At 30.8% G+C, this 19,003-nt stretch overlaps 1 protein-coding gene across 4 annotated transcripts in view; it reads left to right on the plus strand.

Annotated features, from left to right (window-relative positions):
• LOC123715195 (potassium voltage-gated channel protein Shal) overlaps window positions 1-19,003 on the plus strand; it is a 55,140-nt gene that overhangs the window by 22,769 nt on the left and 13,368 nt on the right. The window lies entirely within an intron of this gene.

The following is a 19,003-nucleotide window of genomic DNA, read 5'->3' on the forward strand; positions in this document are numbered from 1 at the left end:
ACAGGGAATCTCAGCGTAGTTGCTAGTGCAATATCTCTTTTAACGAAACATCTTTTTTATTATGTGTAATAAAGATTCAGATCAAGATTCATTTCTTTTCTATTCAATAACTTTATTTAAAGAAATCCAATCGCGTCCTGACTTTATATATAAAGAGCATAACCTCATTTACAATATGTATCAATATAAAGTTTATATACTAGAGAACATTTATTTGTCTAAGTTCAGTACTCGAGTTTATTTCGCCAGCGTCGGTTTCATGTAAACAGTGTCGTTAAAGCTTATCGATTCTCCATTGTTACTGCTCCACAAATACAAACAAGCTAAAATGGCGAATCACAACTTTTGAAGTGGAATATTAAATATTGTAGAATATATTAACGATATTAACGTCTCTTAATTATAATCAATTAAAACAAATATTTATAAACATCTAAAAAAATACAGGATCCAAACGTAAAAACTAGTGCAGTTTACCTTGATTCCTCCTCACAATCCTCAGATTTTTGAAACTGTTTAGTGAACATTTTTTAAATTTCTAATAGGAAAGTTGCAAGCACACGTCGTCGCCAAAGACCCAAAACTTTGGCAGGTTTCCTCAAGATGTTTTCTTTCGCTGTACGAGCGAGTGTTAATTGCGCACATAGACTGAAAGTCGGCCCAGCCGGGGTTTGAACGGCTTCAGGGATTTTATTTATTTATTTCCTATTTTTACAGTAACTTAATACTAATACAATAGAAAACTAAACTAAAAACATAACAAGTAATAAAATAGAATCTAAACCATTTTATAACTAATAAAACACTTTTTAAACGGATTGAAGCTATGTATTATTATTATAAACTTATAAATATTTTCATAATTTTAAATTTAAAAAAAATCTGACATTTCGCGTGCTTTACAGCGTGTGCGGTCACGGTGACGTGAGTTTATAATAATAATACATAGCTTCAATCCGTTTAAAAAGGGTTTTCTTAATGTGTAAAAGCTACCATTTTATAACTAATAATAAATATGCAATTCTTGTGAATTCAGCCAATGTGCAAATAAAACCATCTGTCTCACCAGCAATAATATTTAGGGTGCCGCAAGACACGCGTAAATGGTGCTTCTCTGAGTAAGTTCGTACGCGCCCGAGGCACTACCAGATAAATGTCGCATTCATAATCCGCTCGATCATCACTCCTCTACTGGATTAAAATGCATTAAAAATAATCCCGGTGACAATGCACACGTAAGATCGATAATGATAAAATTGTGTTTATGAAAGCGGTAATGTCCAAGTTTTTCAAACCCGGTTGAAGTTTAGGAACATGTGTGACATTTTGATATTCTAAGACGTATTTTTTAAATTATATCATCATATAATTAATCAATACAATGTATGTAAAGTAATATTCTTGCAAAACATTTCACAAAAATAATTTGAATTAAGTAAACCGATGAAAGACAATTAAAAAATCTACATTTAATTCTTATTCGTATAAAATGAGTTATCATTGGGCGTTAATCCACGACAAGTACATTTGGGAAAGTGAAACTAATAAGTCCATATAAAGGAAGAAATCAATACAGAATTTCACTTCAAGAAATAATGTTTCTGAGGCGCATCGTTACATAGGCGTGTTGGTCAAGGGTAATATGAATAAATAAATAGCCCTAAGATACATTACGTGTGTAGAATAATGCGTGAAAATTGCTATCAAGGCGAACATATGCTTTGTTTATATATTTAGCCGTGTACAGTAAAGAGGTAGGATTTTTAAGACATACAATGGTTGTTTCGTTATTTATTAAAAAAAATCAGCATATAACTAATTGACGTACTAAATCTACATATTTAAACAAGTACTTAGTAATTATGTGGATTAGTGCAAATAGATAAGATGAATTTAATTATAAATCGTCCTATCTATGTGCAGATGTATTACTATGTGTAGATATATTACTTTGTCTGTTTCATTGATACATTTTTCTTTACTGCCTTTTTTTGATACAAATATAAAATATTAATACTCTTTTGCCGGATCGTGTTTCATACCATAAAGAAAACTAACGTTCTTCTTTTAAAATTGTAGGATATCCGTATTTTATTCGAAAGAGGTTCATGATAATGTAAAAAAAACCATAAACTAAAGTCTTGCGCAAATGCTGATTTATTCATCCGTTGTTTATACGAACCATATTGCCTTTGTAGTGTTATAAATAACGTCAGATATACGTGATGTCAATAATACACTTGCGTTTATCAAAAAGCTTTATCTTCGCAATCCGGAATTACAATTGCTATTACTATCTTCTATTGTCTTAATTGCGAGTTGTCATACATTTAATGTGAAATCCTTCATTAAGATACATTTGTATGATTTGTATTTTCAATCCGGATCCAATTATGGTTTTACCGGAAGTAGCGGCCAGGAGCAATAATAAGAATTTATTTGCAAGAATATGTACAAAATATGTGTTACAACTTCGCATATTCTGCAACACATATGTCTACATGTCCAAATATGTCTTACATATACAGAAGGTGGAATTTTACATAATAGTTACATCTTTATCAATCATATCATCACTGTCAATTCTTATATTATGGATGATGAACTAAGCGATAGTAACGATATTTTGAAACCTTGTTTCATTTATTGTTCTTCTGTATTCGTTTTTTTACTTTGATTTCTGTATTTTGCTGACAATCGAAAACAATAAAGAACCCGATACTTTAACAAGCGTCTTTGTTCTCAGTTTTTCATTTTCATAAAATCTTGAATGAAGTCAGTCATTTAAATCAACTTCTTTGAAAGAATGAATTTACTTTTTGGATTATTTTTGATTGTTAAAAAAATTGCATTAATGTTAAGATGTTCTTTGTTGTATTGTGTAGGGCTAATCCATTTAAGAATGGACAAAAATGTATCTAAAGCGTTTAATTCACTATGTATGTCTTCGCCAAGCATATAGTAAAACCTCGACTTAGGTAATTTACTCAGTTTTACGCGGATTCCGTGATACGCAGCTACAAAAACAGATTACTTTTATACAGCAAATATTTAAATTTGTATCAGATACAAAAAAAGATAAACATAGAAAATAACAATACATCATTAAACAGTAAAAGATTTTAATAATCACAAAAAACTAACTATTTCTTACAGTGTAGGAACTCAAATGAAGCTGACCTTTTGTCAGTTCACTCAACGGGCAATAAAAAAATCTTTGTTACTATGCAGTTCATTAATTATTTCCATATATTTTGTCACGTGTGCCCTTTTCCAGAGGTTAACTAAATATTATCAAAGTCTTTGAATATGAAATTTGGGAGTTGCCAAATAAATTTGACTTACCTGAATCAACAGTCAAAGCGGTTATAAAAACTAAAGAAGAATCTGTGAAGACTAAATATTTTAATACTGTATTATTTCTATTTTGGCAACGTCAAGTTAATCATATTTAAGTCACGCATTCGTGACTATTATATGTGTAATTTTAATGGGCAAAATATATGTTACAGTACGAATGTTTATGAATATTAAAAATGTTCAATATGTCTAGTAAAAAAACGTCTTATAAATTATTATAGTCCTACTTGACAAAGTCTCTTTATTCATAGTACTATAAATTGTTTTTATTGTCTAACATATTATTTAACTCGTTTTTTTCTAAATGATTGTTTTATTTAGTCTCTGGACCCGATTACACAACTACGTATACGTATTAATATTGAAATATGGACCTCGACCTACGCAAATTCGAATTCACAAAGCTTACGTCCGGGGTATCATTGTATGTATATTTTATTATAAGATGTCTACGGCGTAGAGGTCTACCGCTTAGGTGGACCCCCAAAACCACTGACATCCAAAATATCTGCAACATTAAAACATGCAAATAATTTATTCGTTTTTTTTTTAAATTCTTCATTTTTCTTTATAAGTATCGTAATACAGCGGGGAAATGCGGCCAGCATTAAAGGGTCACAACCCCAGGGACCAAACGATTTAAATTTATCTTACTTCTGTGGTTCTGAGGTTTTAGTTTAAATAATATTATCTTAATTTAATTAATTTAAATAAAAACTTAATTAATTTAAATAATTATCTTTAAAATGTTTAAAACGCCTTATTTTAAATGAAAAAAACTGCTGTCACCATATTTTAAGAAACTTAGATGTATTATTATCATTTTTAAAAATGGAACATAATTCTATAACGTTAAATCGTAAACAAGTAATATTAAGACTTTTATCTTATTACGTTAATAATTTAAGTTAATAAGATAACACCTAAATATCAATAAGAATTGGTATGAATCCTTATTTAGTATATTCAGAAGTCTTATAAGTCTAGACGTGATCGGACAGTGCTTAGCCATACCAATCTTATAAGATTATCTATTTTTATTCACCACGTTTGTCATTTTGCGTTTGTATCTGTAATTGAGTTTTAGACAATTATTACTATACATAAGATATTTGAAGTCAAATGACAGTCGCGTAAACTGTTGAACAATGTATTGAAAAATATAATTTTTCAGGATTTATAGAATCACACGAGTTTTAAAAAACTTCTTGTAATTGAAGTTTTGAATATGAATCGTTATAATATGCAAAGTTTTTCGGACAACAACTTTTTAAAGTCTGTGTATGGACAGCATTTTATATAATTTTAACGATCATTTTAAAAAATAATTTATTTAATTAAAATAAATAATAAAAAAATGAATAATCAAAATAAATAATAAAACACTACGTAAGTTCTTTTTGTCTCTTGTATCATTTAGGTTTGATAGAAGTATTCATGAAATAAAATTAATCATTTACTTTAAATTAATATTAATAATAAAAGTAATATTAAAAGGAGGAACCTTTTCGGAGAACGAGTTTAGGCCAAAACTAAACCAAACAGATGTCAGATAAACGTGAGGTGAGTCTGGATATCCATAGTTGCTATGCTATGCTATTTCTGCCATCAAACTTTATAATTTAATTGTTTTGTTTAATTTATTATTATTATCTCTTCGTGTATGTTATGTTTGCCTAAAAGTGCATGTCACATTAAAAAAAAAAACTTGTGACAATGTGTGTCTAAGTTCCGAGTGTTGGAAAGCTTTTAAAAACATCATACTTATTGATATGTAAAATTTTGATATCATACAACACACTATGTTACATACTAAATTAATTACATTCTTTCTTTAATAAGACAATGAGAGCCAATAGCGAATAGACCTCTTGGCCTACCTACAGACGCATTTGTTCCTTAACTGAGAGCAGAGCTTTTCTGTCGTAATAACACAATGAAAAACAATTACCTATAAACATTATCACGTGCTAAGGTGACTCCTCCTGCGTCCTCCCTCCGTATGGCCTTAAAAAACAGTGTTACGGCAGGAATTCTAATTAAACAATCGAGAAATAGTATTACGTTTACATGGCGGCCTATTTAAGTCAAAATTCAAATTTTATTGCGTATTATTTTGGTACACACGCTAACTTTTGTGCGTATTTTAGGGTTGCTACAAGGTTTATGTGTGCTGATCATGATACTGTTACATTTTAACAGCCGTGCTCAGAGACCGACATTAGTTTACGTCTACTATAATTAAAGATTAAATATATATTTATAATCTCTATAAGAAAAATGAATCCCAAAATATGTTGCTAAGCACAAAAAGGAGGAACATTTTTATGCAGAGAAAAATTGGAAAAATATAAAAAATTTAGTCAAAGTCAAAAATCATTTATTCATATAGGTAACACAATGTACACTTATGAACGTCAAAAAGAAGTATACATTAAATGCTTCTAATTTTACATTTACTGCCAGTTCTCAAATCAACTGGCAACTGGAACTCCCCCACTCTTTGGATTTAATACCGGAAAATCGATCAGCCTATATGATAACATAGCAAATTGTTCAAAATGTTACTATATAGCTACTAAAAGGTAAGTAAAAAAAAACATATACAGTCGAAAGAAAATTTGGGTAGGCAGCTAGTTAGTAATTAATTTCGATATATAATTCTTATAAATTATAGGAAATTGATTGAACGTCTGAGAGCATTGTGTGGATAGAAGCCCAAGGCGTGAGAAATTATAAAAGTATTTTTTTAACTATATTAGAGAAATAATAATTACATAGAAGGTAGATTTTCATTATTATCTTTCTTGATTGAGGTCAACTTAAAAGGAATATAAAAAATATATAATTATTATAAATTATGTATTGAAGTAAAGTTTAAAATAGCACATAATAGGACATTTAATCAATTATTTGAGATAATATGTATGTTTCTAACACACCTCATTCTACAAAGTCAAATTAGGTTATATTTATAACTATAAGCATAACAAACTATTTTTCTATAAACGTAAAAACTATGATATGGCATTATTTATGACAAAAATCAAGTTATTAGCGATGCACAGTCTGACACTGTATTTATGTAGAAATAAATTAATTTTCCGACAATATAGGCGTTAGTCGCAATCCAACCCTCACTAAAACAGGTCACCGGCGATCAGATATAAATCTAGACTGTAAAATTATGGCGTCTAAACCCGTCCGTCCTAGTAATATATTATACATTGTTCTCGAACTAAATATAATACCGACGACTGGTTATGTATGCAATTTGAAAATAGAATAATTTCAACATTGACCAAATAAATAATAATACAAATCTACAAAGACATATAATTAGATTTGCACGAGAGTTGGCAGAAGTCACAGGTGCGGTCAAGTACAGCCTTAAACATTCAAATGGAAGAGGGTGGGACATGTGGCAGGACTTCAAGATGGAAGATAGAACTTATACAAGCTCCAGTTGGTTTGTGTAAAGTAAAAACGTCTTTGGAGAAGGCCTATGTGAAGAGGGTTCATACAAAAACTTTAACGTATGATATTGTTGTTTTTTTTTTGTATAAATAACAATAATTCATAAATATTGTTTATCTTTTAAGGAAATTAAAGGATTTTTTATTAATATTATCCTAACACCAAAGATTTTCGGGAATTAAATCATTCGTTCACTTAGTTTATCATTATGTTAGAATAAGATTTAAGATTCTATCAAACTAATATACGCTTTGCGCATTAATGTAAAGCGTATATGAGTCTTTAACAGCTCGTTTTCTGGACGAAAAGCAAAATTAAAAATAACATAGTATTTGTTGTTTTCGTGTTATGTTCCATTTAGATTATGTAATTATAAAATGAAAATTTTAGTTTCCATCTGTAATTTGTCAGCGCGCATTAACTTACGCTCCTAGATTAAGCTGGATTACATCAGCTTACCAAGGGTAACTGAGATTATACAAATGCAAACGAAATTTATCACTACAATACTTGTTTAGAGTTTATAATACGACGGCTGAGACGACATATGTCTAAAAATCACAATACTAATCTCCGAGACACTAGGATGCCCTTCCACTACTCGCCAAGTGTGGTATGTTCGCACATTGATGAATCTTTTCCCCACGTAATAATAAATACAATTTTTAGACTTTAAATTGAATACATTCATGTTATATAAGGTTGTTCTTTACAAGTCAACATTTTTAACAATGAATATTTCTCTTAAACGCAGTGGCTTCAGATTTTCCATGATAATTAATTATTAAATAAGCCTTATAAGACATGTCTCAGAAAAGCCGATTTTCTTACGTTTCCTTCTTTATTCATAGTAAGTATAAAATTAAAGTCAATTCAAAATAATCTAAATAAATATAACTATTATACGGAAGTAAAGTTTAATCTCGTACCCAGTTTTTTTCTCTCTTTATTATAATATAATATGTTACATTAGAAAACCGCTGTGGTTTGTATTAATGTAACCATAGCAGTCTTGTTTAGGAGCGCGACAATTTCATATAAAAGTAGTTTTTTAATTTACTGTTTATGTTGGTTAGCGTTAGGTTATTTAATATCTGATTGGGTAGACCATTTATTAGTCGCGGTAGCAAATACCTCAACTTTCTCTCGCCATATACGTGTTTGCTCTCGATGTACAGAGCCGAATCTCAGTTACCGCTCGAGTCTTTACATCATCCTCCACTCGTTTTTTTATGTCATCTCGGAAAAATTGCTCGACCAGAAGAATTTTTTTACTTTTTCTTTTATGGGAAATATTTTTCTGTGTTTAAAAAATCCTCTTTCTTCATTTTTATATGAGTCGAGCACATTTCTCGAGACAACATGTTTGAGGTTGTTACTACGCTAAGCTCGAGTTTGCAAATAGATTCTGAAATCAAACGATTAAAGCACAACTATTGCTTTTTTAAAAAGGCATATCATCATAATTCCATCCAATGTTATCCCATAAAGTTACACCTTATCATATTAAAAGTACGTGAACGAAAACAACAAAATCGAATAACGAACAACCAAAAACAATGAGTATTTTCGTAAAACATAAAAACGTAACGATCGCGCGCGTGAAACAAAACACAATAAAATTTACATATGTCCCATACAAAATGTTGGGATTAACATCGATTTTTACGAGCGATTTTACAGCTGTGACTGATTTTGATTTTGTGATTTGCACCTTCTAATCGACATTTATGTTACCTTCCCAATGGAACTAAGTAAGTATTACTTAGTCTTGTTGTACCATCGCGTAGAGATTTATAAAAAAATTAGTATAGTTTTCTAATGAATTATTGTTATCCCTGCTAGGTTTTTACCGCAACAATACTTTTTTATACAGTTAGATTTTGTCCTTTAACAGGCTCCTTCGTCAATTTTTAGGTCTTAATTGTGTCACTGTTCCACACAATATCCGTAACGTACATTAACACAATTACGTATATAGGTAAACAATGTGTGCCCGGCCTGTGTTCGATTCTCGATCTTTTCTTTCTTTCATTTTTTTTGCCAACATGATGAATACAAATGTATTGATGTTTTAATATAAATTAGTATTGTACCAACATTCATATTAAATAGTCTTGAAGAACCTTTCATTACAATACTCAGTACCTTATAAAGATACGAATACCAAGCAGGTACAAGTACAAGTTACCTACATTTATATGCGATAAAAATTGTGATTAAAAAGGTACGTCGTGTAGAATGCTAGCAGTAGACAGTTCTATCGGAAGCTAGTTTATATAAATTATATATTTAGGTCGATCTAAAATTGCCTGCCTATAAGTGTTTGGCAGCGACATGTGACAAGTAGGCCGATAGCATTCAGAAACTTTAGATGCATAGACGTCAGATCTGTTCACATAGATTCTCAATTCATTGAATAACAATTGTTACAAAAACATCTTTCAATGGACCTTACAAAATAGATCTATACAGCGGCTTTGCATGTTACGTATGAAAATTTTGTGAATATGAAATAAATATAAAAATATGTATTCCACATTTCTATTGACCAATTCAAGTCAAGGCAAGTAATATTATATTAACTTTTATATGAGATTTTAAATATTAATCTTCCACTCAAAGGGTTCTGTTTATTTTATGATGGTAGCATCTCTCTGTATCTTTTATCGCATATATCATGAATGAATTCGAAGAATTTATTCACGTACAGAAACAATGCGATTCCACCATCTTCACGCCTGGCCATAGTTTATGAAACCAGCTACAACTCTAGGTATATGGAAACCAATACGATTAATATGTTTTCAAGAGAAAAGCGTACCACTACGGTAAAGGTTGGCAATGCATTTAAAAACCTCCTGAGGTTCCATCCCTCTCATTTCTTTTCTAAGTGAAATGCCTGCTCGCTATGTTATGAAAAATAGCAAGTTTTATTACTGACTAAAAGACTTTTATGCTTTTTTCTAACTTGATCGTGTTTCATTTTAATCAACCTTAACAATGGCTGCGCAGAAGTAATTATAAGGAATCTGCTCAAAATTTATGATATATAAAAATATTGTGTGCAAATATATATAGTTGCGTAAGACCAATTTTGAATTACTTAATGTGTAATATTTAAATTCAACTTACTGACTCATATTAATGAATATTTTAAATCTTGGTTCAACAGAGTTATTCAATAAATATATAGGTTTAAAAATAATTTTTTATAGTCATATTAAAATAGCAGCACTGATATTGTTAAACCACAAAGCATATGTTGAAAGCAATAAAATAAATAGGCGAAAAGTATTTTAGTGATAGCAAACAGGATGTGTATCAAAGTATTTAGAGATTATTTTAAGAAAGAAGAAAACATTTATTTTATCAAGCCACATATATAAAGAAAGAAAAACAAAGCTCCCAGTGGACCTATAGTATCTTGGAGTGACAGCTATACGCACTGAACGAAAAGACTTTATATATGTTCATTTAAAAAAATACATCAATATTCTGAAGATAACTGTTATGTCTACCTTAGATGTAGGGTAGGGCTTACCTTAGATGTTTATGTGTTGGATATATTATCTGTAATAGACAATGTAATATAAATTAAGTTGGCAACACTACCTTTTCAAGATGGCTTTTTATCTCTAATACTTTTCTAACACTGTGTCACGTTGTTGTTCTAATAAAACTACAAGTCCAGAAATATATTACTTTTTAAATAAAATGTGGTAATGTTGTTATATATAAATATATAACAACGTATTACCACGTGTTACAGTCCAGTTTCAGTCTTTGTAAAAGACATACAGAGCTTTCGTAAATGATATAAAACTTCTTAAGGAAAATTACATCTTCTGTCTTCAAAGTATTTAAAAGTCGCCATATAGCCACAAGGAGGATTGAACAACAATTTAATTATAAAATGCGTCTCCAGGGGTCTAAGCCCATACATCAGTCGGCTAGGCGAATCCGTGACTTCTAGACAGTGATGGACTTATTATAGAATGTCCTGTATTTGGAGCCTCCAGGTGCGATCTGGAGCAACAAAGCTATATTAAGGTATCTACCGACCATTTACCCGAAATATTATGAAGCTGAACTGAAAGGTTTCCGTAGTAAGATAGTGAAACGCGTGACTCACTGCAACAATGGCGTAGCGGAGGCGAGACGACGTGACGGGCCCCCACTGGCCTATGAATATAAAATAGGAAAGTTATATGCATACATATATATGTGTATATATATATTTTGACAATTTGTGCAATCCTACCAATGGCTGGCATGGTGAAACTAGAATCCTTAAGAATTTTGTGCCAGTCATTTCGGCGTGCCCTGTATGCGGACTGAAACACGTGTGTCACTTAAACATCTCAGGAAAGCTTTACAAGCATTAAAGTTATATCTACAGAAATCGTAGTAATGTTTTAAATAAACATACATAGTACTTTTTGTTTTGTTCAGACTTTATTGGCTGTCACTGCAATAAAATTAGTATGGCCCACTGGAAATCATTGTTGTTGGTGACATCAAGTTAAAGCTGAGCTGGGCCTGACATTTGTATTTCTTATATATACATATTAATATTTGTACAAATATGTGAATAAAATAAGGTCACGCACTAAGTAGGATATTGGGAAATTTATATTTAAAAAAATCCGTGACTTCGTGAAAATGTATACATTTCAGGTACTCTAATTATTTAATAATACATCTGTTTAATTGACAATCTTTCTTTATAAGCTTAGATGAGCACCTTTTGTTTGCCACATACCGATATTCATTACCTTTCGGGACAATGCTAATTGTGTGAACAGAATGAACGTTAAAAGTTCATGATTGGGCTAACACTTAATACTTTGAGTATTTGCATATATTTGTTAATGTGTATGCGATATATGAAAAACAGTACTCAGTCTTTAATTGAACACTCGGGTTAAATGCACTCGTAGTAAGGGTTTACACCTCACTTACGCCGGCTTAATGCCGCGAAAGCCTTAATTTTTGAAACGCCGCAATGCAGTACGCATTGCTGGATTTAAATTCAAATTCATACTTATTTTTAACTACTAAAGCACTAAACTCGTAATTGAAACGTGAAGCGGGTTCTGGGTATTAAAGAATTGAATTTAGAAAAGAAACACGACTTGGAAAATGTAGAATGCATTTTGTTTTGTGCGTTATTAGTATTAAGTATAAATTTAAATGATTTGTAAAAAGAACTACCCACTACAATGGGCAGCGGTGACTGCCTTTTATGGCCGTATCCTTGAAAAAAACATACTCAAAAATATAAAAAATGATTTTATATAATCATCCTCTTCATTTATTTTAAACTTTTTAACCTAAAATTAGCTGTCACTAACAAATGATACACCCATCCAATTTCGTACTCCGACGAATATCACTTAACCTCATAAAATGCATAATATAGGTTGGAAGAACTCGTAAACCCGTTATTTATGCCAGCACCGCGATGGACATAAAGTCGTCTCATAAAATAGTCATAAATTTAAGAATAATAAGATCGATGATGTTTTACGGTCGGTTGGATGTTATAAATATTGTTGATTTTGTTAACGGAACTACTGAGTACTGTGCGCCAGAAACACTGTTTTCTACATGCACTCACAAAATAATAAAAAAGTCCATTAAAACATATCCAGTGGCGCTACAACTCTATGTATAACAATATGGATCTTGGCCACAGTTCGTTTCTTTGATCATCTTTTATTTCATAGACAAGTAGTTGTTTTGTCTTTTGTCTGATATATTGTAAATTTTGACTTTGAGACATGCCACTTTCCTCAAATTTCGTCCATTGGTGCTCAACCGGGGATCGAACCTAAGTACTCAGGGATGAGATTCGCAATGCTCTGCCACTATGCCAAATAATAATTTACCTTATAGCCACACATAGAGGAGAAGACCATCTTGATCACGATCTATTTTATTATACACGAGTACTAAATAATGTTAGCATAATTTTAATGTGATGGACTAATCCACTCCTTTATTTTTGGAAAGATTCCATCAATTCAAATATAGAATTAAGCAAGTTCGATAGAGTATAAATGGATATAAATCACATTAATATCCATTTCTAAATAAAAAGAACATCTCTAAGCACTTTGATTTTGCCACAAATAAATGAAACGCTTTATTTAAGAGTTAAGTGTAAATCTTATTAAATTGTTATACGTATATGTTACGACTCATAAGAAGTGTATTAAAGAGTGTTTATGACACGAATATGTAATAATAAACTAATATTCTACCATTATCTTAATATATAAAAATATACGCATCACGTTGTTGTCCGCTATAGATTTCAATCAAATTTTCACACCGTATGCAGTTGGATCAAACCTAAAAGATAGGATTATATATATTTAATTCTACTGCACGTGTGTATGTCACTGAACTTCTCTTAAACGGTTGCACCGATTTGCATGTTTTTTTTGGATGCGTTTAGCTAAGGCCATGGTTGATTTATAATATATGTCGAATATTGCCTTCCCTTCTATGTATAAGTTTCGAGCACACAGTATAACATATAAAGTAGTTTTAAAATGTATCATAATCACGTCGTATGACAGTATATTGTGTTAAACAAATTTAAAAGAATTAATTTTCTTTTTGTATTGCTTTATTAATATCAGTAGCCCATTTTCGCTAAATATATCACAAACTAAATTCGTTTAGTCATAGAATGCGTCCGCAACCCATTTTCAGTCCATTTATCATAGAGGTGATAAATGTATGGCTACTACATTAGCAGATGAATAATGATACTGACGTTTTCGGAAAACTTATCTTATTACGTTGGGTCTTAAATAAATAAAACAGGCGACAATCAACAATTGTCTAGACTTAGTCTGCTTACAAGTGAAGCTTGTATTAAATGGTTTGTGTGTCAGAAAACTTTAAAAAAGTAACTATACATACGTATATTTATTAAAAAGCACATAAACTCGTCGCTCCTATGTCTCATCCTTTTATACTCCGCTCGTCTTTAACGCATCCGACCTATCTATATACAGTGCCATGTTTATATATCCTTGAATCAGTTATGACTGTAATAAAGCATGAAAAATTGTCTGAAACCTTTAAACAAACTTACCTTTAAACAAAACTATACCGAGGGATCCCAGACGGCTGTAAGAGCCTGCATGTTGCATCACGATTTTTTCAAAAAATACGCCATGGCTATATAGCTTCCTAGAAGTTGTAGATCACTGCCGTGTAATGTTTTCAAATGGATGGTGATTCAATTTCAACATTAAAGTGCGTTTATATCGTGAACGAGTATTTAGACAATTATAAATAACTTATTTTTATGAGATTATGTTAATCTTCTAATTATACGACTTTATGAAAATTTATTTGACATTTGTATTAGTATTTTTACATGGCTGATTTTGCGATTTTATAATTAATTAAAAGTGTTGGTCTTAACTAAAATTATGTGCCACGGAATATTGTATCTTGAAAAGATTTACAGTCCGCGGTATATGTTTATATCTTCAATAACCAATTTTATATCTCTTTAAACTTATAAATACTCCTCATAATGTATGCCTTAAATAGTTTACGTTGAATAAAAACTAAAATTGCCTTTTGCAGCAGATCTTTAAAATGAATATGAAAAGATGCAAAATGGCAGAGTGGCGTATAATTATTATAATTTTATTAAGTGCCTACATTCACTTTATTATCTAGTTATCGGCGTCAGTAAAAGCTGAATGGTTATATAATCTCATAATAAGAGGAAAAGAGTAGAATTTAATGAGCCAGTAAGATAAAGCCAGTTGAATAAAAATTTTCACAAGGTCTATTTGAACCAACTTTAGACGGAGTAGTATTTACAATTTAACGCATTTTCTAATATGCATATGCATTCTGTTTTAGACTTAAAGTTTCAGTACATTGAATATTTAAACAATATAATAGTCTAATCAAATAGTCGGCATTACAATCCATACTGACACCACATCATTATCTAAAATACACTTGCGAAGCAGTTACTTATATGTTTTAAATACGCTTTTATTATGAACGATACACATGAAAGTATAACATACTTTTCCGTTTCAAAGGCTCAGCTGAATAATTTTTATGGATAGCAATAAGAAAGAGTCATGAGTAAGCGGCAGGCGTTTCCTTTTCAATCACTGAAAGCTTTTGATTAATGGTCTAGAAAACCGGTAGTATAACGATTTCAGTATATGTTTGCTCCTTTCTTTTATAGGCTTGTACATTAGTTAAATTTTCGACATTTGATGCATATAAGTTAATATTTCTTCTCCTATATTTTTTTTCACATTCAACTCATGTATGGACGTCCGCTCTTCCAAAGTTTTTATTAATATGTTTTCATAGTTTTTAACGATTGCATATTATATTTTGATGTTCAATTATAATCATTTATTAAGGATAAATACATAGGATATGCACTAGAGTGAGTGAACGTCCTAAGAAAACATTGGTAAAGAGCGACTGAAAACCAAAGGATTGTTAGAGCATGTTGGGCAATAAATTTACTGGTTTTGTGTTGGACGGGGTAAAATAAATGAGGGATAGAAAAAAGGAAGCGATAAAGAAACCGAGCGTTGTATCATAATTGCTACTGGTCATAATTGTTTAATGCATTATAGAAGTTATCAAGTGCCCTTACTCTGTAGCTTAGTGCCTATGGCACAATCGGCAAAAAGATATGATTTAAACTTCCGCTGATTTCGAAGTTTTTGGTAAATGTAAAAAGTCGAATAGCTTTTTAATTAATTGGGTTGACTACATGTCCAGGTTTGGACCGATACATATAATGAATCAATTTGAAAGTCGCGTCGTAGTGCAAATGTTTCGTCAAAAATATCTTGTACCCATATTAATCATTAACTTCTCATTCATAAATGCTATACAAGAATTAAAAAAATGCCCTAGTAATCACTATAATTAATACTATATTTCCTTTTCGACGTGAACATTAATAAAAAATCTTTATGATTCTTCTTCTTTAATTAGGACCTTTTTTTAAATCTAAATGATTATTACAGAAACGAATAGATCGCGTAATTACAGCAACACTTCAATAGACTATAATCACAAGTTTAAATAGTTATCTGTCATTTTGACAGGACTTACTCGCTGATCGGGATCGCTAAAAGCATTCGAGACTACCTATGTAAATAATGTAATAAATTTGCGTTTATATAAGTACGATAAATATAAATTTTCTTTAATGTAATACTGTACGGGAATTAAAGTTTAATATCCTTGGAAAATTCAACATATTAAAGTCTAGTATGGACACATATTGCTGCCTAGGTTTCCTGTATGCAATACGAAATGGAAAATGAAAAATGCAAGGTGCATCCATCAGGCAGATTGCAGCGTTATTACTAACTCCGTTTTATTTCCGGTTCCGAAACGTGGGCTGACTGAAAATAATTTTATAGCCCTTTTTCTCTTGTTATATATTCACATATTATACCTTAAGTTTGATTTATTGTGTTTTAAATTAATTTGAGAGGTTTAGATATTATAACTTTTCGAACGCAGCAACGACTGTTTAGAATTTAAAAACATGTGTGTGTATTTATGTACACGCGTTAGAAGTTATACTTCTTTGGCGTAACAAGATAAAAATCTTTTCAAATTTTTTATCTTTCGTCTTATTCTAGGTTTTTAGAAAAAACTACACTAGCAGTAGAAAAAAGGTATTTAATAAATTCAAAGTTTTATTATAACGTGTTATCTAGTTAAATAAAGTTTATTTAAATATCACCAAATAATATTTCATCATAATTAAAGGAATTTTTTTTTGTTTGTTTTAGAATGTTAATGGTGTTTGGGTAGGGTTTGTGTGTTGTTCAGGGTGTCAGCTTTATGTGACGGTGTGTGGTGTCGGTTTTTTTAAGGTGTACAGGTGCCGGTTTTTTGTGACGGTGTGCGCGTAAAAATTTACTCTCACCATTTTTCGCTAAAGCGCCAAAACTAAAAGAAACACGCTTGTTTAAAGCTGTATCGCCGAAATTTATCTAACTGATTATGGCAACATTTACGTACTGTAAAAAGGGATCGAAATGAAATGTCAGTCTCATGTTTAAGTTATTATTATTTACTGGCTGTGCTCTGTAGTCGTAGCCCGAGTGTCTAGCACTACGGTAAATAGACTTTTAAATGCAAAAGTATGATTTATTAGACATATACTATGTCTTCTATAAAACTGCAATTATCACTTTCCTGCAATTTTGATTAGTCTTTTTTACAGCTTCGATTACACACTCGTAATTCCATACAGAACCATTATTTTAGCCTATCTTCATAACGGGGAAAGATTTTCGCATCGGTTTCGTGGTTTCGGAGCCTACTCATTGCAAACAAAATATCACATCTTTCATTTTTAATATTATTAATGATCAATGAAACAGAATTCTAAATTTATGTAACATTAAATTTGAGGTTGAACAGTTTTAATAAATAATACAAATAAACAAATTTTAACCATTCACATAAGCAAGTTGAAAAGCGTACCAAATTACACAAATTTAATATTTTATAACGTTAAACAAATGAAACTTTGCTTCCAACCGTAATTGAAAAGCCTTTTAGGTTTTCATTGAATTCAACACGTTCAAAATATAGAATTAACGGTAAAAAGCTCTAAAATCAGGTTTTTTTTATAATAAGTAAAAAAACTAACAATAAATATAGATATTATGCATACTTATTGTTGAATATAAATAGAAATCTATAAGTTTTTTAGCTAAATGTGAGTAGGTTTAGACAACGTACCTATAAAATTATCCATGAATATCAAATCACGTATTTATTGAACGTATTTATCATTAAAAATTACATCCAAAACCGAAATTGCATTTAATTGGCAGTGTCTGTAAAAATATTCATTAGGTTACAAATCACAATGAATAAATATATGTAATGTAACAGTGTCTCAAGTTTTTCAATTATCCTACAAATTTCAGAATAATATAAATAAAGACGATTCTCTATATTATATTTAATACCTAAAACAAACCAATAAGAAATGTTTGTTTGGAACTGTTGGTTCATGGAATAAGCACGACATAGAATTGATGACAAGTAAAAACGTGAAATTTAATTACCTATGTAATTACTTTTTAGTATAAAAATTGTGTATCTATATACTTAGTCTGGCCATAAATACTGTGACAATTGAGAATTTACAAAATATTACATTTCAATTTAGAATCTGTCATTTTTATATCATTGTTCATTGAAATTTCTCATTTTGGCGCCAATACATTGTACAATATTTTGCGATATTAAAATGGAGTATAGTGATAGAGCGAACCGAATCGCTGTGATTGTATTGCACAAAGTAGGTAGAAGCTAAATGCAATTTTTAAAACTTTCCTTCCCCTTGAATTAGTAAAATGTTTGTGTATTGTGTGTGGGCTATTATTAGGTCACAGAACATTTTTGCTTACGGATGAGATTCTTTTTACAATTGAGCAACATTTTAACAAACAATTAGAGCGTATTTATGCTCAAAGTTCTAAGGAAGCTTTCCAATTAGTCGACAGAGTGCAACGTGGGCACTATCCGACTTCAGTGAAGGAGTGACTGAGCCATACTTTTACGAAATAGGTATCAAAACATCGGCACGAGTGTATCAGGATACCATTCTTGAGAAGGTAGTGAAGCCCCTAACAACACCATGTTCAATTACCAAGAATGATCCTTCCAGCAAGAGTCTGCGCCGGGTCATAAAGCTCGGTCTACGGAGTCTGGGTTGGAAACTAACGTTTCGTACATCATCAGAGCTGAAGACTGGCCGTCGTCTAGTCCCAATAATAATCCGCTGGATTATAATATGGTCAGTTTTAGAGAGTACGGCTTGCTCTAACCGGCATGATAATTTGGACTCCCTAACACAACCCGTATGATTGGCAGTGAGGAATTTGCCATGGAAAGAGTCGAAAGAGAGAATTCTATTGATATCTGGCCTCAAAATTTTAAGGACTGTTTTACTAATGGAGACCGCTTCGAATAAGCTTTTATATTATAAATTGTTTTATATTTATATATTAAACTAATACACTGTAAAAGTAATAAATGGCTTATGCAATAGATTTTTTTTACTTTGTTTCAGTATTTATGGCAATACTATAGTTTTAACTAAATCACT

Source organism: Pieris brassicae, chromosome 10, assembly GCF_905147105.1.
Source record: "Pieris brassicae chromosome 10, ilPieBrab1.1, whole genome shotgun sequence".
In the NCBI taxonomy this organism is placed as follows: Eukaryota; Metazoa; Arthropoda; class Insecta; order Lepidoptera; family Pieridae; genus Pieris; species Pieris brassicae.